The sequence below is a fragment of the Plecotus auritus genome (assembly GCF_963455305.1).
Source record: "Plecotus auritus genome assembly, chromosome: 12".
Taxonomy (NCBI): domain Eukaryota; kingdom Metazoa; phylum Chordata; class Mammalia; order Chiroptera; family Vespertilionidae; genus Plecotus; species Plecotus auritus.
This window is the reverse complement of record NC_137778.1, coordinates 13,810,390-13,837,591: the sequence shown is the minus strand read 5'-3', so window position 1 is coordinate 13,837,591 and position 27,202 is coordinate 13,810,390. Positions and strand designations below refer to the sequence as shown.

The following is a 27,202-nucleotide window of genomic DNA, read 5'->3' as shown; positions in this document are numbered from 1 at the left end:
TCCCAGTCAACACAGAATCAATCTGGTTTATTCTATCCAGTGCATGGGGATAAATAATGCTCTAGCCAAGTGTTATGACATGCTGCTCTAACCCACCATGGGCTTGAAGCTCAAGTATCAGTTCTGTGCCCTGACCCTCCACGGAATTGTCTCCTCAAAGTGAACACAGATGCATTTATTTGCCAGAACTAGGGTGCTTCGGAAAGCATCCTTAGTGTGATCTGGCTACACTGAGGAAGGAGTTGGCTCTTAACTATGTCTGCAAACAGTCAAGAGAAAGTTCTCATTGGAATCGATGCTTAAATGAGGATAAAGGATGGTAGGAGTTTGTGGCATGGATGAGAGGGGAAAAGAATTACAGGGAGTGGGTGTGGCTCATACAAATGGAGAGAAACACCAGCGCTTCAGATGTTTAAGGGAAACTTAAGGATGGTTTTGTGAAAACTAGTGGGAGAATCATTCACTCATTAACAAATATTTCTTAAGCACATTAGTGAATAAAACAAAGATTCCTGCCCTTATGGAACTAATAGGCCAGTGGAAGAAGTCAGAAAATAATCAATATACGCAATGAAGGTACTAAATTATTTATAAAGAGCTTAGAACAATTCCTGGCACATTATAAGGGCTACATGAGTGTTTGATTGATGACACTGAATAATTTTATGTGTTTGTTAGAAAGGAATAAGTGCTGTTGGGGGGGTGGGTGTCATAGGGTTTGGTAAAGGAAATTGGCAATGCCAAAGGGAGGTGTTGGGAGTGGGTTGTTATGTTACAACCTCTTGGAGAGGTTGAAAAAGTGCCATTGAGCAAAGATTTGAAAGAGGTGCAGAGTTAATGATAGTTATTTTGGCCAAGAACCTTCCTGCACCGGTAACAGCCCGTGCAAAGGCCCTGAGGCAGGAGAGTGTCTTCAGGATAAAGCAAGGATGCCAGGGCGGAAGGATGAGGTTGGAGAGATGAAAGCGGACAGAGAGGTTATCGTAAGGACTTCTAGGTCATCATAAGGACTTCACTTTCATTCTGAGTAAAATGGAGAGTCGTAGGGATATGATTTGACTTGGATTTTAAAAGGTCAGTCTGGTTGCTCTATTGAGAATCGACTTTAAGGAGGCAACTTTAATGGCTACATGAAGAGGCAGCCAGCTGGGCAACCACCCAGGGTACCAACTCCTGAAGAGCACTGAAATAGCACTAGGAATGTTATAAGAAAGAGATTGTTACCGCCAGAATTCATCTCAGGGAAAGTATTACATATGGGCAGTGAAACAACCCTGGACATGTTTGGTTGGTTAACTAAAACATCCACTGAATGGCCCTGGCCAGCTTGGCTCAGTGGATAGAGCGTCGGCCTGCAGACTGAGGGGTCCTGGGTTCGATTCCGGCCAAGGGCACATGCCTGGGTTTCGGGCTCAATCCCCAGTGGGGGTGTGTGCAAGAGGCGGCCGATCAATGGTTCTCTCTCATCATTGATGTTTCTATCTCTCTCTCCTTCTCCCTTCCTCTCTGAAATCAATAAAGAAATATATTTAATAAATAAATAAAAAAACAAACAAACAAACAAACAAATAAATAAATAAATCATCCACTGAATGCCTTTTGAGGACTCTGAGTCTTAACTGTAGGTCTTTTTTTTCGCAGAGTAGGAGCTGCAGGTAGTGGTGAGAGCTGAACTGTGAGAACCCTAGAGGAGAGGCTAAGTGGGGGCCCTCTTTCCAAACTGCCCTCAGCTTAGAGCCCAGCCCCTTCTTAGACTGGGGTTCTTACTGCATTAGATGATCCAGAGAGCCCTATGTTTCAGTCCCACTGCCCTACAGAGAGATGCAGGGCCAGATCCTGAATGACCTTGAATACCCTTCAAAACATACCTAGTTACATAAACCATACACACTTTCATAATGACCTTCTTTCTACTTCCATCCTGCATAGGAATATGTTTTATTCCTTCATCCTGGGAGCATTTTTATTTCATTTTTTCGGTAATAATGATGCATTGTTATTCAGCAAATCATCGCAAATCATTTCTGAAGGTGCCTGCTCTTGAACAGTGGGAGTTAGCTGAGGATGGTTCAGAGGATTGGATGCTGCTGTCCTAGACATGTGGACCCTACCTGGGAGAGGAGCCCTAAGGGTCTTTGACGTAGCAGTTCCCAGAACCACATTCAGAAAGGACAATCTTGGGCATTACATGATGACAAAGAAGTCAATTCTCCAAGAAGACATAATAATCCTTAAAGTATGTGTACCTAACAGCAGAGTGTCAAACTACATGAGGCAAAAAATGGTAGAACTGCAAGGAGAAATAGATGAGTTTACTGTCATAATGGGCGACTTCAACACCCCTTTACCAGAAATGGACAGATCCAGCAGGGAGGAAATCAGTAATGACCCGATCGAACTCACCGACACCATCAGTCAACTGGGTATAATTGATTATCTACAAACCACGTCATCCAACAGCAGCAGGAGACACATTCTTCTCAAGCTCACCTGGAACATTCACCAAGATAAACTGGATGCTGAGCCAGAAAACACATCGTAACAAATTTAAAAGAATAGAAATCATACAGTGTCTGCTCTCAGACCAAAATGGAATTAAACTAGAAATCAATAACAGAAAGATAATGGGGAAATCCCAGAAAGAACAATCTAACCAGGAACAGCCTGCTTTAATTTGGCATGCTTTTGTTGAGTGCCTGCTGCATGGCATGTCCCCAAGGCTGAGAACCATGGCTCTCATTTCCTGACGCTGTGAGCTCTGTCAATGCTTGTACAGTAAATAGGGAAGGATTCAGCAAAATAGAAAAACTTATCTGGAATTCATAGTCTACTAGCAAGGCATGGGGGTGGGGTGGCCAGAGACCCCATCAAGGATAGCAGGTTCCACTGAGTGTGCTGAGATTTAGATATTACTGTGGGAACATCCAGGAGGCAGTCCTTCTCAGTGCCTCATTTGTCCCTTTGTTTCGTTATCCTTTGCCTATTCTCTTTGGATTATGGTGTGAGTTCCTGGGCTTATGATATATTCTGCATATTTCTGTGCATGTAAGTGGGAGCTTAGTAAAGGACTCTTTTTAAAAAATACATTTTTAATTGATTTCAAAGAGGAAGGGAGAGGGAGAGAGAGAACCATCAATGACGAGAGAGAATCATTGATCAGCTGCCTCCCGCATGCCCCCTATTGGGGATTGAGCCCGAAACCTGGGCATGTGTCCTTGACTGGAATCGAACCCGGGTCCCTTCACTCATCAGGCTGATGCTCCATCCACTGAGCCAAACCGGCTAGGGCTTAATAAAGGACCCTTGATGAAGTAACGATAGCTACCACCACTTATTGAGTTCCTCCCATCCTCACAAACATTTTCTCAGTTTATTCCTTCAATAGCCCACTGAGGCAGGTGTTATTTATCTCCATTTTTTTTTTTGTTTGTTTAGAAAAAGACATACAAATGGGCTAATATGTCCACAATAACCAACTAAGGTGACAACTATTGGAGCTGGTTTGTATCCCCAGATCCATCTACCCCCAAGCTATGCTATAGCCACCACTGTATGCTGGATCTGCCCTCTGTGATTTGAATGGAGCAAGATGATTTAATAGATTCTGTTTTCCAGTTCCCCTTTGGGAAAATGGCAATATTCCTTCCTGTCTATTTCACTGGGATGAGGCATTTGTGGTGTTTCAATGTAAACTGTAATGTACAAATATAATGTATTAAAAGAATTACTATATTGCAAAAGCTCCTTTAGCAAGGGAATTGTCTGATTCATCTTTGATCTTTCCAGTTGCCCACCTCGGCCCTTGCAAAGTAGTAACATTTGCTAATGTTTGTGGGATGGTAAAAATTACAAGTTAAAGAGAGAATACACAGTCACGAAGGGTTTTGCAAGCTGATATTTGTAAAAGGTTGGAATTGTATTTATGTAATTGGAAAAAGTACATTTATATTCCATCCAGGTTTAAGGTGGTGAATGTGTTTCCCATCAGATTCCAAGTCACCCCGTGCCAACTCCGCAGGCCCCGGGGCAGACTTGGCGAAGGTGCTGCCCAGGTGCTGTGCCGACACAGCTTGGTCAGGAGGGATAGGCAATTGCTCACTGGGCTCTGCACACGAAGGCACATTTTGCAAAGCTGCTTTTTGCACGTCGTCAGTTGGAAATGTAACTTTCAGAGTATAAGTCATTTTCGTTTGTATGTATTCAGAGTGACTGCAGAATTGCTTTAGCAGATTATTTCATGGCGAGAAGAAAAATGCTTCTTTGATTTTTTTCAGCTGAAATCCTGAAAGCTGAACTGGAGGCTGTCAGCTTTCTTCTTTCAATGGTTGTGCGCCATTAAAATACGGAAAAGGAAAAATAACCGAAAGTCCGCCTTCCCATGAGGGTTAAGATGCTCTGCCCCGTATATTTTTTACCTTTTGATGGATTCTTTGGTGGTCTAAAATGAGTTGGGCTGAGGTGATGTTCCATCTTTATCATTTTCACTTTATTCTTCCTGGGCACCGCTACTAACTCCTCGGGGCACCGCCTTCTGAAGTCGTGGGTGTAGGCATAGGAGAGGCCCAGGAGAATGGGTGTGGATGGCTCCCCATGAACACAGTGTTGGCAGGAGACAAAAAGCTGAGAGCACACTTACTAATGATGGGATGGAGAGTCTCCGCAAATAAAAACTAAAATCACTAGCATTCTCAGCTCTCCAGTGCAGTGCTTCTCAAGAACTACCTTTTTTTAAAAAAAAATAAGTTTAAAGTCATTTTTCAAGAACTAGTTTTTGACCTTTTAAAATATCTAATCCATCTCAGACTAATAATGCTCTTGTGAGAATAGAGTTACACTTAGAAAAATTAAATTTAAAAGCGGTGGATAAAATAAAGCCCCGATTTTTATTAGATTCAACAGACATAAATTTATATTTCCGTAAATATATTCAGAACATATACAAAAGGGAAAGAATTGCAAGCTCTTCACATTTTTTGGTTGACAGGTACACACAAGTGATTACTCTAGAACAGTGGTTCTCAACCTTTTTAACGCCGCGACCCTTTAATACAGTTCCTCATGTTGTGGTGACCCCCAACCATAAAATCATTTTTGTTGCTACTTCATAACTGTAATTTGCTACTGTTATGAATCGTAATGTAAATATCTGTGTTTTCCGATGGTTATAGGCGACCCTGCTAGCGACCCACAGGTTGAGAACCACTGCTGTAGAGCCTAAGACCATCGGAAAACACAGATATTTACATTACGATTCATAACAGTAGCAAAATTACAGTTATGAAGTAGCAACGAAAATAATTTTATGGTTTGGGGTCACCACAACATGAGGAACTGTATTAAAGGGTCGCGGCGTTAGAAAGGTTGAGAACCACTGCTCTAGAAAATCCCTATTATATTTGTACTTTTTTCATCCCACCATCATAATGAAACAGTACCGAGTCAAATGCAATTCCTCCTATTAAATGCCTAAATGCATTCTTTGAATGAACACATGCATATATGAGCTTGCTTCTTGCTTGCTAATTTATCTAATCTAGGTTGGATTGACAAAAATGCTATTCTCAGGACAGATGATGGAGCCCACACTGAGGGCCTCAAGGACATGAGCCAGGGTTCAGGCGCTCAGTGAAAGCGTGCTGAATTAAAGTAGGTTGTGGATGACGAGACTGCCTTTTCTGAAACGTGATTCTGGGAACTGCTCATCCATGTCAAAGGTCCCTAGGGCTCCACTCCCAGGTAGTGTCCGCATCTTTACGGCAGCATCCAGTGCTCTGAGCCACCCTAAACCCTTTTGTTCAAGAGCAGGCACTTTCAGTAATGATTTGCAATGACTTGCTGAATAACAATGAATCATTGTTACTGAAGAATGGACTAAAAATTCTCCCAGGATGAAGGAATAGAACATTCTCCTATAGGGTCTGGAGGTAAGAAAAAAAGGCCATCATGTTCCTAGGTATAGTAAGGAAGGTCATTCAAGGCCATTGAGCCTCTGACCCCTGAATTTCTCCTTAGGGTAGTGGAATTGGCATGCAGTGTTTGGCTGGTCAGATCTTATTTTGACAGGAATGTGAAAAGAGACACTTGGTAATTTAGCATTGCTCAGAAGATTTTTTTTAAAATAAGTTTTTGTTGATTTTAGAGAGGAAGGGAGAGGGAGAGATAGAAACATAGATCAGCTGCCTCCTACAAGTCTTCTACTTGGGATCGAGCCAGCAACTCAGGCATGTGCCCTGACAGGGAATCGGACCAGCAACCTCTTGGTGCATGGAATGATGCTCAATCCACTGAGCCACGCCAGCTGGGCTTGTTTTTAATTTTTATCTAAAATGAAGCAAGTGGTGCTGTGTTTTCAAAATTCATCTTTAGGTTTTCATCAGTAACCAGTTCTAAAAAATATTAAATTTAGATTATCTTTTGATGAAAAAAAACACACACACACAAATCCATAGAATTTTCTATGCATAAATCTAGAAAAATAAATTTAAAACATTTGATCAAATTCAGAAAATATTTGGTGATAACTTTTGGCAGATGTGCTGTATCAATGTCATCACTTCCTTCATTAATAATTGTTAAATTCTGGAACATGTCATAAACTATGGAAACTGTTCAAGCTTTTAGCTTCTGGTTTTGGTCTTCAATCTTATCTGCCATTGAGAAGCCTGCTGCTCCCTCACATGGAAGTATTAAGATAATTCAAATGGCAGGGACAGACAAATAAACAAGTCTGGCTGTCTAATTTATATCTTTAGAAAGCTGGATTCTTACCTTGCAGAACACTAAGCATTCATTTCACTCGGTACTTCAGACATTCTTGACGGAACTTTTCCTTTCAATAACCATCAAACGTCAATATGCAATACTGTTGTTTATGATTAGCTTCCTCCTCAGCTACTCAGAGTCATCATGAATTTAACTCCTTTACCATCACATAATTCACAATTTTATTGCATCACAATGTTGAATTCAGCTGACTTATTTTTTTTTAAGCAAGTCTTTCTCAACAAAGCCAACAATGCGTTAATTTACATTCTGGTGCAAGTGTATTAATCTGGGCAGTCATTCCAGAATGTTTTCCTATCGTCGCAGCTGTGCTATCAGAACAAACTCTACACAACACTTAAACTCCAAACCACATCTGTTGGTCCTTTAACCCTTCTTAGCTTTATACATTTGAGAGCTAATTGTGTCTTTTGGTAATGAGCATGAAAAAAAAAGGACTCTGCCCTAACCGGTTTGGCTCAGTGGATAGAGCGTCGGTCTGCGGACTGAAAGGTCCCAGGTTCGATTTCGGTCAAGGGCATGTACCTTGGTTGCGGTCACATCCCCAGTAGGAGGTGTGCAGGAGGCAGCTGATCGATGTTTCTCTCTCATCGATGTTTCTAACTCTCTATCCCTCTCCCTTCCTCTCTGTAAAAAATCAATAAAATATATTAAAAAAAAAAAAAGGACTCTTCCTCATATCACCATCATGTTCAACCACATATGTACTGAAAGCTTGCCATGTGAGCTGTATCAATGCACTTGTCAGGTTGTCATGGGAAATACATGGCTTGCTTTATTTGGTCTCAGAGCTGGTCTTTCATATCATGAGCCTGGTGTCATTTGAAAGTGGTACTGGAGCTACCTTCCTTGCCGCAGATTTACCCAGCATTTTCAAGCAAACACCTCTGATGCAGATTCTCACTAATGTCACTGATTGCATATGTTTTTGTGTGTTTTTTTTTTTTTGTCTTAGTAACCCAAATGTGATTTTATTAGAAGCCTACAAAGTGCTAATATGTAAACATTCAACATTTGCTTCTGTGGCTTTTTAATGCTATATTCTTTTTTTTATTTTTTTATTGATTTCAGAGAGGAAGGGAGAGGGAGAGAGACATCGAAACATCAATGATGAGAGAGAACCATTGACCAGCTGCCTCCTGCATGCCCCACACTGGGGATCAAGCCTGCAACACAGGCATGTGCCCTGACCAGAATCGAACCATGACCTCCTGGCTCATAGGTCGACACTCAACCACTGAGCCACGCCAGCCGGGTTCTAATGATATACTCTTTGATTTCAAATAATTCTTTTGGTTTTGAACTTACTTTGTTTAACCTTTGTAAGTAAATTCTGCCCAGGAAGTTTTGAAGGTTATCATTTGTTAGAACATCTCTGCCAATAGCATACTTTTGGGTTTTAGCATGCCACCCTCAACCATGGCTATAAACCTAAACTTAGCACATGAGGAATGATATTTCCAGATAAAACCAGCACAAACGCTTTGGTCTCCATTTCTTTGGAATAGCTTCCATTGCCATTATTTGCTTTACTTCTACTGATACATTAAGATGAAATATCTCTTTTCTTGAGACAAACAAACAAGAAAAATTCCTCAGGCAAGTAACATGTGAGCTGGCTGTAAAAAGGAGTATGAAGCAACAGTTCTCACAGCATGACCTGGGTGTCCATGGGGGTCCCCAAGACATTTTCAGCAAGTTTGGGAAGTAAAAACTATTTACATAATAATACAAACACATTATTTGTCTGTTTTATTGTATTGATATGTGTATTAATGCTGCAAAAGCAGTGGGCACGTAGTCATGAATAAAGGCCATGGAGAGATCTCCACGTCTCCACAAGTTGCTAGTGGGAGTGGGCTTCTTGTTATATCCCGAGAAAGGAATTTTCTGAACTCACACGGGAGAATGAGATATTATAGAAAGCTTTATTTCTGTTGAATCAAAACCCTGACTAAGGTCCCAATTCCCTTAGTCCGGTCATAGAAGAAGTCCCATTTTGCTTTCAGCAGAGCTAAGATCAAAGCCTGTGTCCAGAGTTTCCATTCCGTGTTGGAGCAGTCCAGTTCACTGTCAGGCTAGCTTAGTTTGTGTTCCCAGCTCCAGTATATCAGTCCACTGTGTGTAGGGTCCCCATGGCCACATGGCTATTGAGGAAACACGGGCAGAAGCAAAGCCAAAGGAACCAGAGGGCCAAGAGCCAGGAGCCAAGAGCCACATGAGTGAACTCCTTTGTTTAGGGGATTATGTGTTCCCAAATTTTCATGGGCTTGCAGTGGCCCCACTCTGGCCAATGAGCTCTGTTCTCAGGCTTGACTGACAGGCAAGTACCTTCCCTATGTCACCCCAACTCACTGCTCAGAAGCCCATCTTCCCATTTGTCCAGTCCCTTCACCCAGTAATCTGCAGGGAATGGACCTGTGGTTCCCTGAGGAGTGTGAAATTGCAGCTTCCTGGTGAAGCTGCCCAGATGACATGCCTATAATGTCTGGCCTCCCCTTGCTTCTTTCCTATTATTGTTAGCTAGCTAATTACAATGGTATCAGCATCTCTCTAAAACACTTGACATAGTGCTTGGCACAAAGAAAGCACTCAAATATTGGCTGTTTCTTATTAAGGTGTTTTTTGAACTCTGTTCTCCAGGAAAAGAGGCTTTGGAGGGATTTAGCAAGAAAAAGACATGACTGGATTAAGATGTGCTAGAGGAAAATACAGGGATAGTGTTCGTTGTAGTTGGGACCTTTCTTGATGCAACATGGTCCTCAGGGCAAATAGTCATAGCTGAGCTCAGCTGGCTACTTCTGTGGTGGAAATCTTTGTCCTCGGGAAGTCTCTTGGGGCATTCCAGGGATCCACTTACTTTAGAAACTATTTTATATTCAACTGGGAATCAGTTCTCTTTTATGGAAAATTCCACTGGCCCATTGACTTTCAAATGTGGGTTGATTTTTTTCTTCTCCTTTCCACTGTCAGCTATTCATGTGCATTACTAGTTACAAAATCATTTCACTCTCCTCAAGTAAGTGGCTGTCTATGCCCATTCTTATATCACCATAGTGTTTGAGGTAGCCAAAAGTTACCAGGGGCACAGTCAGCAGAACTGGCCTGGTCTAGGAGTAGCTCGTAGGGACATGGCACACTGATGGCCAAGAAATCACTGGGTTATTACAGAGAGTGAAATTCATCAAGAATGTATTGAGTTTACTCTGTGCCAGGCACTGGGGAGCAATAGAGGTGAAAGAATATACCTCTCACCCCATCTGAAAGAAACGTGCATGTCCTTCTAGGGGGAGTCATATTTGCAAATAACTTCAATGTGAGTTTTGTATGACAAGTGCTGAAACAGAAGTAAAAGCCAAGTGCTTTGGGAACCCAGAAAGGGGAGCCTGCTTTAGGCTTGGGGAGACTTGATGGCATTTGAGTTGAGCCTTGAAAGAGCGGTCAGGTACTAGCAGGAAGGAATGGGCACATGAAGGTCATTCTATCGAGAGACAACATGAGTAAATATAGGGATGTAGAGCAGGCAGAATCAGCAGCATAACTGTGGGACCCAGTGCAAAATGAAAATGCTAAGCCCTTGTTCAAAAACGATTAAACATTACAAGATAGTGACACCAGAGCCTTCAACCAAGCATGGGACCTTCTGATGGCAGAGGCCATGTGACTACATAGGTTAGATGTCCATAGAGCCAATCCTGAGTGCAGGGTGCATACAAGGAAGGGAGCTCAGGGTGGTCTGAAGCATAGTTCTGTGAGAGTGAGTAGTGGAAGGCAGTTGTGCAAAGGCAGGTTGGAGTCACATGCTTGGGTGCTATGCTTAGGGAGGATAGACTGGATGCTGAGTCAGTGGGGAACCTCTGAAGTTTGGAGCTGGGAATGATATGATCAAAGGAGTGTTTTGGAAAGATAGTCAGCCACTACAGAGTAGAGGCAGGATTTGAAGTGGTATGGGAGGGACCAAAGAGAGAACAGGGGCTCAGGGAGAGATTGAAATATGGACTTTTAAGAAGGAATGGTTCTAAACACTAGAAGCAGCAACAGGGATGGAGTAGAGAAAGTGGACAGCAGAAACATAACAGAAGTAGAGTGTTCAGGTAAATGAATTGAGAAGTATGAGGAAATGGGTGTGTGCAGAAATGATACTAATGTGGTTAGCCTCCATGGCAAGACTGATAAAGAACGTGGAAGGAGAGTTGGTAGGTGGGGAAATGGGGCATTCAATCCATGTTATTTGACCAACTGGCTGATGACCCGCAGTTGCTCTATTACTCTGCCAGGATTTAATCAAAGCAATAAGAGTTAATGGTGGAAATAAGTGAGTAATGGAAATTCTTCAGCAAAAGGCAGTCCTGTACCCTCATTAATCCAGTGAAGCTCTGAAAATGTCCATGGGTCCATAGCACACAGTAGTGATGTGGTGAGGCGAACAAGTCTTAATGAAGTAAGATCCAAGCACAGAAAGCTTCAGGTCCCTGCCCACCTGTCCAGCCATATCTCTCACCATGCTCCACCCAGTCCCTGCGCCCCAGGGCTGACGCAGTTGCCTTTGTTTGGGAGTCTTCCTTTCCTACTCCAGCACCACAACTCCATCTCCCATGTATCTCTCAAAGCTCTCTCCCGGGCATAATGCTCGCGCCCGCTGCCCCCAGTCTAGATTGCTCCCTGACCACACCATCTCTCACTTACCTCGTCATGTGGGACCAGATCTTATTGGACATGCTATCTGAGTGCTAGTGCCATGCTTATCACAAGGGAGATGCTGGGTAAAATGTTTGTGGAACAAATGAATGAATGAAGAGATCAAGTTTGTCCCTTAAATTGAAGCTGAAAGCCCATTCAATCTCAGATTAAATAGTTGACAGCTTTTTGTTCCAAAGAGGGCACATGATCTGCAGTTTCTAAGCAGCAGAAAGTATCCTATTGCTGTTTAAAAAACCAAGTACCAAATGGGGCTCGGAAAATCCTGTTTTTATCATTCTGACACCCCAGCCCACCTGTTGTAACCAGAGACCAGGAAGGAGTGGGCCCATCCCAAGAGTGAGATTGGGGTTGGAATGGTCCACACTAGTGGATTGGCTGTAGAGCATTCAAAAATATTAAAATATCAAGGGAAAGTTGCACTGTGTCTATTATCACCAGAAGCTGGCCATTGTAAATTATGTCAGTGATAAAATACTCCTCCCCTGCGGAGACTGCCCTCGCTGCCCTCTCCCGTGGGAGCACCCCGAGAGCCCCACCGAGGAGCAGCACCGAGCTTTAATCATGCCTCTCAGGGCAGAATACAGGCTATTTATGTGGTCTTTCTATAAGCTCGGGCTTCAAAACTTCCTTTTCCTCCTCATATTGGCATTGCCATAGCAACCTTCCTAGGGCCAAACCTGTCACTTCTCAGGTTCTCTACATCCCCTCTTTCAGATTCAGGGAGGCATCCAGAGGGTCATTGGCTCTGAAGAGCCTGTTTGAGTGGAGTTGAAGTCTGTGTGTTAGAAGAGAAGTGGAGGTCGTGGTGGAACCAGGCTCTCTACCATTGTGTCTGCCTGAGAGGAGCGATGTGTGAGGGAAGGTGAGGATGTGCTTCTGGTCTTCTGTTTACTAACAATTGTTGAACTTGTAGACCTCACTCAGTGAACACATCTTCCTGAAACTCCTCCCAGTGTGCTCCATAACATTGGAAAATATTTCAAAAGCTTCAGAATAGCAATTTGAAAACTTCCACTAAACAACATTTTCTATCAGAAATAGCAAACAACAAGTTAATTCTATAATGTATATTGATACCCTGTCTTGGCAAACCAAATGAGTAGTTTGGAAAGTATGGTAACACCAGTAGGTCACTCATAATCTCCGAGATGGGTAGTTAACCAGCTGTTAGAATGAGCACCCCAGTTGGAGGGCTGCTCTCGTCCCTCCCCTGGAACTTGTGAGCAGAGCAGCACCCAAATTCTGGGAAGCTGCTTGAAGTTGTCATGTCCATGCTGAGTTCAAGGGCAGAGATACCAGGTGTAGATTAGGAGCTCCACTGCCTTCAGGATAAAACCTAAGGACTCCCTTCACGATGTGGGTCTTGTCATGCTCCAACCTCCTGTCTAGGATCACCCCACCACCATCCTTGCATTCTAGGCACTAGCTTTGCTGAGAAACTTCCAGTTCCTCCAATAATATCTGTTCTCTCAACCTTCCCACCTTGGCCATGCTATTCCTTTGCCTGGAAATTTTCATTTACCCCCTCTCCCTCATTGACCAGAGCAATTCAAGACTAAGTTCTGGCAGCTTCTCAGGAAGGAGGCCTTTCTTTGCTCAATCCCCCAAATGGGGTTAGTTAGATGCAGACTTCGTTTCCACATACTTAAGTTGTAGCTCAATAGCCTCACCTGTCTTCTGGCCCTTGTTGTTCTCGTCCCTGCCTTCTGCCCCTTTGGTTATTTCCATGTCCAGAACATTTTCTCAGGTGCTTCCTTCTGGCCTTGGCTTTGATCCTCCAGCAGAATTCTCTGGAGTTGTTTCTTTTGCCTCTCTCAGGGCTGATTATGTGTTGCTAAGCACTGTTCTTACAGCCCTTGAGAGCTCAGTGGTGGTGCTGTGGTGAAACTGACGCAGAAACCTGGAGAAGTTCACCACCCAGGTATTTTCTATTAGCAGCAACACCATCAACAGAAGAGTAGAATCCATTATTTCTGATCGCTATTTTATGGACAAATCTATCAAGGTATATAAAATATGTTATCAAATAGCTAAGTACAAGTTGAATGTTGTTTTGTTTCCCTTCCTAAACTCAACGTATTTGACGCTGCTTAGCTCAATTTTTATTTTTCTCTGTACCTTCAGGGTAACCTTGAATGTCTCACAGCCCTAGTGATTCAAGGGCAGGAGGCCCAGGGCTCTTGGCCTGTCCTAGGTGTCAGACCCTCAACACTTGGCTTTTCAGACCCCTGAAGAAGATCCTGTTCCTTCCGCCTGTCACTTGGCCAGCCCTCCTTAGCCATCTCTCTTCATGAAAAATAATGACCTTGCTAATTTCAAGGCCTCAAATTACCTTTTTCTCTATCTATGGTTAATTTTTCCTCTTTCAAGGGAGAAAAGAGAAGAAAAAAAAGTGTGATATTTTCCCACTTTCTAAAAAAATGTAAATCTATTTTTTTTAAAAAGTGAATCTAGCCTATGATTATTTCTTCCCAATTGGGAAAAAGTTTATACATCAACTTAGTTGCTAATTTCTTCAATTAACTACTCCTCCTCTTTTATTTTTTAACACCAGTACCAATTAAGTACTTCTTGGCGAAGCCTGTTGTTTTATAATTAGTTTTGTAAAGAGATCACAATCTTTTTCTTAAACATTTTAAAAATAGTTGAACATAACCAGACTTTTACAAAACCAGGCATCTAGTGGTCACTTGCAGACTAATTTAGAGGCTCAAAGATGGGGATGAGGAAATGGTGCCTGTAAGAATCATGGGAAGTTTTTTAAAGGCTACTTACTCACCTTCTTCTCACCCCACTTCACCCCTGGGTATAACTAAACCTAGGAAAATGTAAATTTTAAACAGCTCTCTTGGTGATTCTAACATAACCCCTGGTTGAGAATTATGGTCATGGTGGTTCCAGCTACGTAGGGCCATGGGAGTATTGTTAATTTTACATGCATTATACTGGGGAGCACAGTGGGGAAGTCAGATGTGATGATTTTCAGGGGAATTCTGGAAGAGTTACGTTTTGGGTTGGATCTTGAATAATAATAACATAGCAACAACTGATATGTATTGACCATGGACTTCATGGAGCACTTCTATATGTCATCGCATTTAATCCTGGCCAGAATCTTACTGTGAGGCAGATGGTATTATCCCATTTTTACAGATGAGGGAAATGGAGCTCAGAGAGATCCAGTGATTTACCAAAAGTCACACAGCAAGTAACTAGTGGAGTTGGTGTTCCACCCTTCAGTCAGTATGACCTAAGCTCTGACTGCTTTGCTATGTCAGATTCAGTGGGAAGGAGGCAGCAGAGACTCAGAGTATGGGACAATGATAAGAGAATTATTTCCTACCAGGTCAAAATTTTGGTTGAAGACAGATGACTGGACTTATAAGAAGTCCAAAAGCCAAGTATGGGCATTACTATTATGCTGGAAATTGTCTTTCTGTCCCTAAGAAGATGAGAAAGGCCAAGTTTTTATCATCATGAATAGATCTGGTGTAATATCATCACTTCAATTTTCCTTTTGATTCCATAATTACAATTCATAATCATAGCCCTTTGTTGGAGGTCAGAAGGACTTAGACCCCACGTAGCCCTGTATCTTGTTGGACTCCCTCTGTTGGCAGGTTTACTTACTCAAGGAAAGGCAGCAAAGTGTAGAGCAATAGTTCCCAATTGGGGGTGGATTTGCCCGCAAGGGACATATGGCAATGTCTGGAGACATTTTTCATTGTTACAACTAGAAGGTGCTATAGGCATCAGTGGGTAGAGGCCAGGGATTCTGCTAAACATCCTGCAATTTACAAGATAGCTACTGCCTAAGCCTCCTCACCTGTAAGCGGAGTGCTGGGTGCACGGGTGCAGCTGAGGGGGTGCAAGGGGGGAGGGAGGAAAACCAGCACCATGCTCCAGCCCCTTTTCTCCTTGGTTTCTCTTGATCTAGTGAGTAAGTTGGCTCTGAGGCCTTCTGGGACCGTGCCCCAGGCCTCTGGCCTCTGCTGGGCAGCCCCTTATGATGGCCTCGCTGCCACGGTTAAGTTTGGAGAGGAGGGAAGGGGGACACATGGACCTGGAGCTGAGGAACTGGTTTGCAAACTTATGGAGAATTGCAAATCAAAGGATGGGAAATTGAGGGCTTAACAGCCAAATTTGTGAACTTAGAGTTCCTAAGTTTGATAAATGTAGGCTTGATTTCAGTTTCAAATCTCCCCAAACTATCTAAATGGAAAAGGCTTGAGCTCGGTGATAACAGAATCTTTGGAGGTCTGGACAGGTTAGCAGAAAAATGTCTAAATCTCACACATCTACACTTCAGTGGAAATACCGGCTCCTTGGGACCTTTGAAAAATTAAGAATATCTGAAAAGCTTGGGTCTGTTTAACTGTGAGGTCACTAATCTGAATGACTTCCAAGAGGGTCTCCAAGCGCCTGCCCCAGCTGACCGACCTGGATGGCTCTAAGAGAGAAGATGGAGAAGCCCCTGACTCAGATGCCAAGTAGATGATGTAGATGAAGAAGAGGAGGACAAAGGAGAAGACAAAGACGAGGATGGTGAGGAGGAAGAGTTTGATGATGAAGATGAAGTCAGTGGGGAGGAAGAAGAATTGGGACATGATGGAGAAGTTGATGAAGAGGATGAGGATGAGGATGAAGAGGAGGAGGAAAGCTAGAAAAGAGAAGAGAGAAAGAACCAGATTATGAAGGAGAAGATGATGAATAACTGTTTAGTACTGGTTGGATGGCTCATATGGATTTGGTAGCTAGGTTTTGTTTGTTTTTGTAAAGGTAGCTGTGAAACAGATCCCACCCACCCAAAGTGCCATTCTGCTTTCCTCTTGGAAATCCACCATCAAGCTTTGGGACTTCACCCCAACAAAATTGTAAGTACTGTTAGGTTTTAGTGTTAAAACTCTTGCTCTGGCGTGGATAGCTGTGACTGGTGAGTCAACAGTCTATTATACTTAGATTGTAACAGCATTTCTACCTTTAGTACAACAAAGAAGCTTTGTAAACAAAATCTTAACATAAAAAAAAAAGACAGCTTCCCTTAGTAAAGAATCCGCTGCCCAAAATATCAGTGGTGCTGAGGCTGAGAAACCCTTGTGTAAAGGGCATGGACTTTGTAGTGGGACTGCCTGGGTTTGAATCCAGCTTTATACTTACTAGCTATGTGACCTAGGCCAAGATACTTAATCTCTCTGTGGCCCATCTGCAAATAAGGGTAATGATAGTCCTTACCTCATAGAGCTGTTAAGAGATTTGAGTTAGTCAATATGAGGCATCTGGTGCTGTGGCAGTGGTGGAGTGGATTCCTGAACCACCCTGACTGGATGTGAATCCTCTATCAGCCACTTAACAGCTGTGTGACTTTGGCCAAGTCACAAACATTCTTGACTTACATTCTTTATCAATAAAATGAAGATAAGCCCCGCCGGCATGGCTCAGTGGTTGAGCGTCGACCTATGAATCAGGAGGTCACCGTTCGATTCCCAGTCAGGGCACATGCCTGGGTTGCAGGCCTGGTCCCCAGTGTGGGACATGCAGGATGCAGCCGATCGATGATTCTCATCATTGAAGTTTCTCTCTCTCTCTCCCTCTTCCTTCCTCTCTGAAATCAATACAAAATATTTTAAAAAATAAAATGAAGATAATAGTACCTACCATGAAGATAAATCACGTGTGCAAATTGGTTGTAAGAATGACTTGCACATCATAAAAGTTGGATAAGTACCAGTTGTTATTATTAATTTATTCATTTGTTACACAAATATTTGGGCCTCCTGTGCCTTACAGCTGGTAGACAGCAGAGTCAGGAATAGGACTACTGACTCCTGAAAGAAGGAAAGCTCTGTTCAATGTGACAATTTATGCCTACTTGTTGGCATCCTGTATAGCAGGACGCTGGCGGGGTCTAGCATTCTGGATAATTATTACTTTGGAGGCAGTGTGGAGAGAGGCACTAGGAGCTACAGTGTCACTTAGCAACTAAAATCTCCAATTCTGCTTTTGAAAACTGAGAGACTGATGGGTGTTACAGAAGGAAAATCAACAGATGTTGAGGTCAGGTGCTGCAATTATAGTTGCCAGTAGTAGAAAAAGTGATTTTCATTTCTTCCTGTTATTATTACTGGAAGAGGTATTTCTTTAATAGGCACTCAGCACTGTCACTGTTCCAGTCTAGTTCACCATGGTGACAGGGGTGCCCTCTGAAGGTTTCCTTTTTATTTCTTTGTTTTGTTTTGTTTTGTTGTGAGATGTAGAAGAACAAGGTAGTTCGAGATTTGCAAGAGCTTGTAACTTTAGGAGTAGAAATCATTACTATTGGAAAATGAGCCTGCTGAAGATTAACACACTTGTTAAATGGCTTTTAAAAGTATGTGTTGCCCTGACCGGTTTGGCTCAGTGGATAGAGTGTCGGCCTGTGGACGAAAGGGTCCCAGGTTCGATTCCGGTCAAGGGCATGTACCTTGGTTGCGAGCACATACCCAGTAGGGGGTGTGCAGGAGGCAGCTGATCAATGTTTCTCTCTCATCAATGTTTCTAACTCTCTATCCCTCTCCCTTCCTCTCTGTAAAAAAATCAATAAAATATATTTTTTAAAAAGTATGTTATTTTTAATGGCTCTATTAATTAGATTCTCTTTGATGACTCCTCTTGGAGAAATAGAAAACTTAGGGCTCTCAGCCTATGAAGTAAGGCAAGACCTGGGTTTGTAAGCCCGCAAGTGAGCCTCCCTCTAGCCAGGTTCACGTGAACTAAGGGGTCGTCTCTTTGCCATCAAGAACTCAGCAAGCACAAAATAGGTGAAAGTAGCAAATTATTTGAAGACCTTTCCAACCTGTACCTGACCTTCTCGAGTCATTTGCGGGAGTAATTGCCCGTGGAATTGCTGTGCGTTTTATCTGTGGTGCTATTGAAGCCCTGGTTGAAATGAGGTTGCACAGACGACGCTAGTGAAGGGTTAGCACGGAGTGGGAGCTGATGCTTTATTCGACAGATGAGAAGTACCTGAAAATAACCTTCTGTCTCCCCTGTAAGAATTTTGCTTGTTAAGTGACATTCACCAACACAGCAGAGTTTCAGTGTGGCATAGGACTCTGTGCTATTCTTAGCAGGATATTAAATGAGAGTTTTCAGGATTTGCTTGTTATATAATGGGGAATGGATGCGTTTTATATGCCTTGATTTAGGGGGCACTTGAAAGATAATTATTGCCCGGGGCAATAGCTGTCCCGCCTGAGGAGGAATTGAGGGCATTGTGCTGACAGGAAAGTCAAACATCCCGTACATCAAGGTAGAGTCAATCCTGCCCCCTTACTTAAGGGGGATAACACCTTAAATAACACTCCCAGTGGATGCCTGAAACCGTGGATAGTACCAACCCCTACATAGTGTATACCAGCCTTGGGCAAACTACGGCCCGCGGGCCGGATCCGGCTGTTCTATCTGGTTCTCTTGCTCTCCCCTCCGCTCCTTTACTTGGAATTTATATTAGTTCACACAAACACTCCATCCATGCTTTTGTTCCGGCCCTCCGGTCCAGTTTAAGAACCCATTGTGGCCCTCGAGTCAAAAAGTTTGCCCACCCCTGCTCCCCTATACACACATACCTTTTCACCTAAAGGAAGCACTTCACAGCTTCTCGTTGGCGTATCTGAATTGCCAGCATCACGATTCTTGCACTTTGGGGACATTATTAAGTAAAGTAAGGGCTCCTTGACTACAAGCACTGCAATGCCACAACAGTCCATCTGGTAACTGAGACAGGTACTATGCAGAGTGTGCACAGTGTGGATACGCTAAACAAAGGGATAATTCACGTCCTGAGCAGGATGGAGCCGGACCGCTCAAGATTTCATCACACTACATGGAACCGAGTGCCCTTGAACACTTAACGCATTGTTTATGTCAGGAGTTTTTACCAGGGAGTCTAGAGAGCTTCCTCGGAAAGTGAAACCGCGGTACGGAGGAACGACTGCATCGCTAACCTGTGGGATTGCTTTCTCGTTGTCTCCTGGCTTCGTTGCCATGGTTCTGTCTGCTGAGTGAGGGTAGCTGCCTTCATATCCTCTTTCTGTTTCTTCAAAATAGCCCAGTATCTCACCCCAACCCTGACCATCTGCCTCCCTTGGGTTGGGGCATTAAACTTAGAACTTAGGAGTCATACTGAGGATCAGGATGGCATAAAGCAGTGCCTCTCAAACTTTAAGATGCCTCAAAATTACCTGAAAATTTTGAAAAAATACGAATTCCTGGGCCTCACTGTCAGAGATTCTGATCCAATAGGTCTGAAGTGGGCCAGGGAATTTGCATTTCTAACAATTACCCAGGTGGCGGATGCTACTGGTCTGAGACCTGACTTTGGGAAGTCCTTGTGTGATATTGTGATTTATAATAAGAAACATCTACTGTATTTGATTTTCACCTGTTTCTGGCACAGAGCTCCTAAAACCCTTAGAAATTTCCTGTGATGAGAGTATCTCTTTTTACATTCAGGAGCTGACCTTTGGACCTGCACCTAAGGATGGGGCCGGGTGCCAGCGGAGCCAACCATGGGATTAGAGGGTTGGGACTTTCAGCTTCCCTCCCCCAGGTGCTGGAGATTGAGTTCATTTGCCAGTGGCCAGTGATTTAATCAATCATGCCTATGTAATGAGGCCTCCATGACTTTGAAAGCCTACCTCCATTTCTAATAATTATCTTTTCAATTATTACATTGTTTCCTGATTTGTCTCTTTTATCAGTACTTATTTCCCCTATGTATTCACTAAGCCCATTATATTTCAGTCTTTTCTTTTTCTGTAATTTGGCGTGAAAGTGAGGAAAAAGACGTCAGAGAGCCAATGTGGCTATAACCATGTCAACCCATCTTCCATGACCAGTATGCCCCCATCATTGCCGAATGGAGTTTCCAGGTGCGGGGCTAACAAAGGCCTCATGGTCTTTTGCTGGGAATTAAGAATATAGAAGCAAACATAGGTTTAGTGGTAGAGTCTTCTTTAAATTTGATTTTAATATATCATCTGGAATTTTGCATAGAAAAGTCGGCTTGGGTAGATCCATAAACTACCAACATAGGGCAACACTTTTTTCATTTTTACAAAAAGGCAAAAGATATAATTTTAATCCTTTCTTTATCTCTAAGCTTTAATACACTTGCAGAGGTATTTATTTATCTTAACCTTCTCGAGTTTAGGGATAAATTATGCTCTACAAGGTGTTTATCAAAAGTTGGGGTGCATTTTCCAAAAGAAATAATTTTATGAATAATGGTCAGCTTGCTTGAGGAGCCATAGTCTATCTAACCCACTGCTTATTAAAAGTGTGCTGGAGAGGAAGAGATAGAAACATCAATGATGATAAAGAATCATTGATTGGCTGCCTCCTGCACACCCCCTATGGGGGGTTGAGCCCGCAACCCAGGCATGTGTCCTTGACTGGAATTGAACCCAGGACCCTTTAGTCCACAGGCTGACACTCTATCCATCGAGGCAAAACCAGCTAGGGCTTTTAAAAGTGTGTTGGCAAGCCCTAGCTGGTTTTGGCTCAGTTGATAGAGTGTTAGCCTGTGGACTGAAGGGTCCTGGGTTCGATTCCAGTTAAGGACACATGTCTGGGTTTCGGGCTCAACCCCCCATAGGGGGTGTGCAGGAGGCAGCCAATCAATGATTCTTTCTCATCATTGATGTTTCTATCTCTTCCTCTCCCTTCCTTTCTGAAATCAAAATATATTGAAAGTGTGCTGGCGAGGTTCTAACAGCCTTGCAGAAGCTGGTCTCTAGAATGCCAGGGATGCCCTGCTAACATAGGGATGGTTCTTCCCTTCATCACCTCCCTGTGGTAGCAGACAGGTGCCCGCCCTGCTTCTGGAACCTGGAGTATGTCCCTTCTCTCATCTTTCTCATCTAGAGACTGGGAGCTCAGAAGAATGGGGAGCTAGAGAGCAGGTTAAGTGGAAGCGGAGAAGAGCTAGGGGCTTAGGACCTATAGCTTTAAACACATTCTTTGAGTCTCTTTTTTGTTCCACCAAGATCCTAGGGATTGAGCTACCTACTTCCTTTCCGTTGCCCTTGTGTTGCTTCTGACTAGGGTTTCCCTCCATCCTGGGTTCATAGAACCGTCTCTCAATTTCCCTTCTCCCTGGCCTTTTGAGAAAGCATGAAGAACGTTATTCCAAGTGATAAAAGAAAGCTGACTAGAAATAAAAAGTGTCCTTATTATGGTTATCCTTTGTTACCCACTTTGATCTGCTGAAGAGAGAGAGAGTGAGAGAGAGAGAGAGAGAGAGAGAGAGAGAGAGAGAGAGAGACAATTTCCTTGAAGGGCACAACTTTCCAGATTGGAAGGGCTGATTGAAAACCTGGCATAATGGATTAAAGAGTGAACACAGCAAAAGGTCCATTACTATGCATTTTTAGATCATTGCTGAAAAAAGAATTTCTAGATAGAAAAAAAAAACAGATTCAATTTGAAGGATGAAGGATCTGAATGCTTTTGACTTCTCAATAGCAAGGGAACACAATGGAGAAATGCATTCAAAATTCTGAAGAAAAGAAAAAAGGATTTCTAATCTAGAATGCCACACCCAGCCAAGCTGTTAATTCAGTGTAAGAATAAACACTGGGTCTCAGAAATTGTGCTCCCATATATCCTTTCTCTGAAAGCTGTTAGACAATGTCTTCTACCAGCAGAAAGGGATAAAACAAGAGGGAGGAAGATAGGGGGTTGGGATCCAACCTGAATACTAAATGAAGGGACTCCCCAGGATACAGGGACAGAGACGTCCACGCAGATGACAAGGCAATCGTTCAGAAGTCTTCAGGAGAGATTTCTTTAATTAATAAACTAACTACTGTGTTTTGATATACGGTAGTAAGAAGAGGCATTTATCTGTGGGAGAATTTGGAGTCACATTAGCCATAAGTAGACTAAGCAAGAAACGACAAAGATCATTATTAGCGACATTGCAGAAAAGGAAAAGTAACCACATATAGTACACGACTTAGCTGTGAATGACTTAGCTGTGAATAGCATTCATCTACTTATAATAATGTAAACATAGATAACTATATAACCAATGTGATGACAGAATTATATTGGGAGGGCGAGGCAATGAAAAAGTTGTGTATATGCGTATGAGATTGGAGGTGAGGTGGGGAAAGAGTTCAATTCTCAGAGGTCAATGGATAATGCCTACAACTGAAATATCAGGATATAGCAGTTTGAGCCTGGTATTAAAATAGAGAGATCAATAGCAAAACAATCAGCTAACAATGGAAGTGGGTGCTTTTGCAAAATAGAAAATTGGGTGAAAAGAAAGATGGCCTAGGGGAAAAAGGAATTTTTAAATGTCTTGGGGCATTTTACTCTAAACTGTGTGTGTGTGATATATACAAAAATAAACACCAAATTTTAAAAAGGGAGACAAACTTCTGCCCATACAGAAAATTCCATACAGGGGCCAGAGAATACTATCTTACCGTTCTTTGGATGAGACCCAGAACTCCTGATATGATACAACATTAATTGTAAACTACTCAAATGCAGAAATAAGCCTCCTTTTGTTTTTTATTTTTATTTCAGAAAGGGAGAGGGAGAGAGAGATAAAAACATCAATGATGAGAGAGAATCATCAATTGGCTACCTCCTGCACACCCCCTACTGGGGATTGAGCCTACACCCCAGGCATGTGTCCTGACTGGGAATCCAACCATGACCTCCTGGTTCTTGGGTCAATGCTCAACCACTGAGCCATACCCACCACGCAGAAATAAGCCTCCTCTCTTCCAAATCAGCATTTTGTCTTGGGGTTGGGAGAGATCTCCTTGCTCCTTTCTCAAAATGAAAGACCAACTCATTCACGTTGAGAGTCATCCAAGGCGCCTCTGCACTGAGGTTTAGTCACGACAGTGACGTTGCTGCACTCTCCCACGTCACATTCAGATATCCATGCGGTGTTAGCCGGACTTGCATGTCTGCTCTCCCAGTTAGGTCGTATTTAAGGGCATAATGATTTATCTATAAGATATCAATAAATAACATGTAGACATGTAAAACACAACCCACTCCATCTAAAATTAGAGCCGGGCATTAAGAGCAGAATAATCTACTTTTAATAATAAAATTTCATAATAGTAATAATAATTGAGTAAGGCCCTCCTGAGGACCCTTACGCTTCCAGGCTGCGGACGGGAGCAGCCCTGGGCCGGAAATGATGGATGTGGCGTCACTGCCTTCACTGTGACCAGAGCATGAGAGTCTCAGACCTGCGCCTGGTTCTGGGATCATTAACAGGAGAGCTATTCTTTCTGTATTGATTTGGTGTAACTGTTGTTTTATGCTCAAAATTACATTAACTTTCTGCCAGCCTTCCTGAGCAGAGCACCTCTACACTTCACGTGTGACCTCTGGTCAATTGTGGACCAGAACAGCGGTCGCCAACCGGTGGTCCCCGGACCACTGGTGGTCCATGAGGTCTGAAAGGTTGGCGACCATTGGGCCAGAAAACAGTGCTGAAGCAGGGCTGCCATACAGGCTTATTGAGTTGAGGTCAGACTGACGGGGATCAGGCAGCCATCCAGCCCCAGAGGCTGGTGCAGAGCCACTGGTGACATCACTAGGGTGGGTGAGGCAGGAGTTGCCACCCTGTTGTATGTGAGGTATATAGGAGCTTCAAAGAGCTGACGTCTGCACTATTCAGGCTTCAACTGCTGCTTTTCATCTGCCTCCTTTTGATCAGTCAGGTGAACACCGCTCCCTGGCAGCACTTTCTGATCCTCCTTTACTATTCTCTTCAGGTGGATCTGTGGCCTCAGTTTTTCAGGCATCCGTATCCAGCCCTGCCAGGCCGACTCCCTGAAGGGCTCCTTCCCTGGCCTCTAGATCTATGCCTTTCTCTCTCTTTCCTTCCCTCTTAGTCTGCCAGCTAAGCCTGAGTAGGATTGTTTGAAAGAAATGATGTACTGTATCCATATCATGGGAGAGAATTCATCAACAAAAAAAGGATGAACTATTGATATGTGCAACAAGATAGATGGATTTCAAGGATATTTCTTAGTGGGAAAAGCCAGTCTCAAAAGATCACATACTATGATTCCATTTATAGAACATTCTTGAAATGACATAATTATAAAAAAGAAGAGATTCGTGGTTTCTGGGGGGGAGTGTGAGTAGCACAAGGGAGATCTCTGTGACCATAGAACAGTCCTGTATTTGGAACTTGTGGTGTAAGATGTGGTGCTGGTTACGTGAATCTACTCATGTGATAAAACACCCCAGGATTATACACATATTTTACAGCAATGCAAATCTTCTGGTTTTAATATTGTACCCTTGTTATTTGAGATGTAACCGGTGGGGAGGCAGGGTGAGGGTTATACAGAATCTCTCTGTGCTATCTTTACAGCTTTCTGTGAGTTTATAATTATTTCAACATAATTTTTTTTGTTTCTTAAAAAGAGGAATGAACTATTGTTGATACAATCCAAAAGATGTGAGTGAACATTTCTCCCAGGGAGATATATGAATAGCCAATAAGCACATGAATAGGTGCTTAATGAACTTCATTAGCTATCAGGGAAATGCAAATCAAAACTACAGTGAGATAGCAGATCACACTCATTAAGATGGCAATTATTTAAAAAAAAACAACACAGAGAATAATAAGTGTTAGGTTTTGGGAGACATTGGGAACGCTTATACACCTTTGGGGAGAATATAAAGTGATACACCACTTTGGAAAACCATTTGGTAGTTCCTCAAAATGTTAAACATAGAGTTCCCATATAACCCAGCAACTCCATTCCTAGGTATATACCCAAGAGAAATAAAAACACACTCATGCAAAAACTTGTACATGATTGTTTATAATAGCATTATTTATAATAACCAGGAAGTGGAAATGACCCAAATGCCCATGAACTAATGAATGGATAAGTGAAAAGTGGTATATCCATACATGGAATATTATTCAACAATAAGCGGCTAGGCCTTGAAAACATTGATAAATGAAAGAAGCTAGCCACTGAAGGCCACAGGTTGTATAATTTAATTTATATGAAATGTTCCAGAATAGACAAATCTATAGAGATGGAAAGTGGTTGCCTTGGGAATGAGAGTGGGGTGGATGGACAGGGTATGACTAATAATGGGTACAGGGTTTCTTTGAGGGTGGGGAAATGAAAATATTTTAAACTTAGATGCAGGGATGGTTGTACAACTATGTAAATATACTAAGATCCATTGAATTGTATTCTTTAATGGATGCATTTATAGTATATGAATTCTATCTTAATAAAGATGTTTTTAAAAAGTACATACTGTATGATTCCATTTATATAAAATCATGGAAAATGCAACCTAATCTATGGTGACAGAAAACATCAGCGGTTGCTTGGGAATGGGAAAGTGGAGAGTAGGGAGAAGCGGGAGGGATGGAGGGATTATAAAGGCACAAGACAAAACCTTTTTGGGGTGATAGAGATGTTCACTCTCTTGATTGTGGTGATGGTTTTATGGGTGTATACACATAACATCAAATTGTGTCCTTTAAACGTGCAGTTTATTGTATATCAATAACTCATTTTAAAAAACCCAGAGCAAAACTGTGTGTAAAATTCACAAATTTGATAAATATTTATTGGGTGCTGGTATAGTGTTAGCTCCCGGGGATACGGTGACAAGAAAAAGATGTGTCCAGCCTTCAAGCAACTCATGCTTTGTCAAGAAGGAAGCATGTGTAATAGGAGCTCTACAGACCTGCCTGGGAGTCACGGTCACCCCTGCGGGGAGGTTTCCTGGAAGTGTTGGCACCTGAGGTCAGCATTCAAGGGCAAATGGGAGTTAGAAGTAGAAGGTGGGGTTTTGTGATGACATAATGGTCCTCCTTCTTGACACTAACCTGGGGGAGCAGCAGGAGCACAGAGTATGTTCTTGTTACATTTCAGAGGGGACCTGATTTTATTCTCGCCGTAACACCCCCCACCCCAGGAGTCACTTGTCAGTGAAGTGGATTGTGCACCTGAGCAGGAAATGCAAAGATAGTACATCCTTCATTGCTCTCAGCAGACTTGCTCTTAATTTTTTATTTGTGATTACCCATTCCAGGCCTGTCCCTTTGCTGTACTGTTTGCTGTGTGAGGGCCAAGACTGAGTGTCTCATTCTCCCTCTTTTCCCGGCAGGTAGCACAGTGCTTGGCACATGGCAGGGTTTGGTAAAGATTACTTGCTGATAGACTTGGATGTGGGCTGGTACAGAGTACATGGAAACACATTTTATTGGTGGCCTCAGGCATGGCTCAAACTGTAGAGGGCTGCCTGGGAAGGCACATGGGCATTTCTTTAAATTGTCAGCTGAGCCTGAGGCAACTGGCAGAGCCGCGTCTCGGTTACGCCCTCCCCAAGAAGGTGGGGGGCGTTATCAGTACTGACTTTTTACCTTTGTCCAGGCGCCGGGGAGCGGGCTTTGATATGTAAATCCAGGCAAGCACCAGGAATACTAGGGCCTACTCAAGAATGCAAATAAGCTCCTTTGATCCTAAGTTTTGGTGATACTTCCTGGTATTTGGGGGTATAAAATAAATGTGCTGCGTGGGCTCTGGGGTCTCTACCTCTCCATCAGAGAGGATGGCGTCCCACCTGGCTCCCAGCTTTGTTTCTATCTTTCTATCTGGTCTCTTTCTTTCTTTTATTTCTTAATCCCCAGCTCCTCCACTCAGGAACCGGA

At 42.9% G+C, this 27,202-nt stretch overlaps 1 protein-coding gene and 1 pseudogene across 3 annotated transcripts in view; both read left to right on the top strand.

Annotated features, from left to right (window-relative positions):
- The window catches only part of KCNH1 (potassium voltage-gated channel subfamily H member 1), a 260,944-nt gene that overhangs the window by 152,775 nt on the left and 80,967 nt on the right, over positions 1-27,202 (top strand). The window lies entirely within an intron of this gene.
- On the top strand, positions 15,382-16,148 carry LOC308237197 (acidic leucine-rich nuclear phosphoprotein 32 family member B-like; annotated as a pseudogene). Its single transcript has one exon. The product of its transcript is annotated as an acidic leucine-rich nuclear phosphoprotein 32 family member B-like (transcript).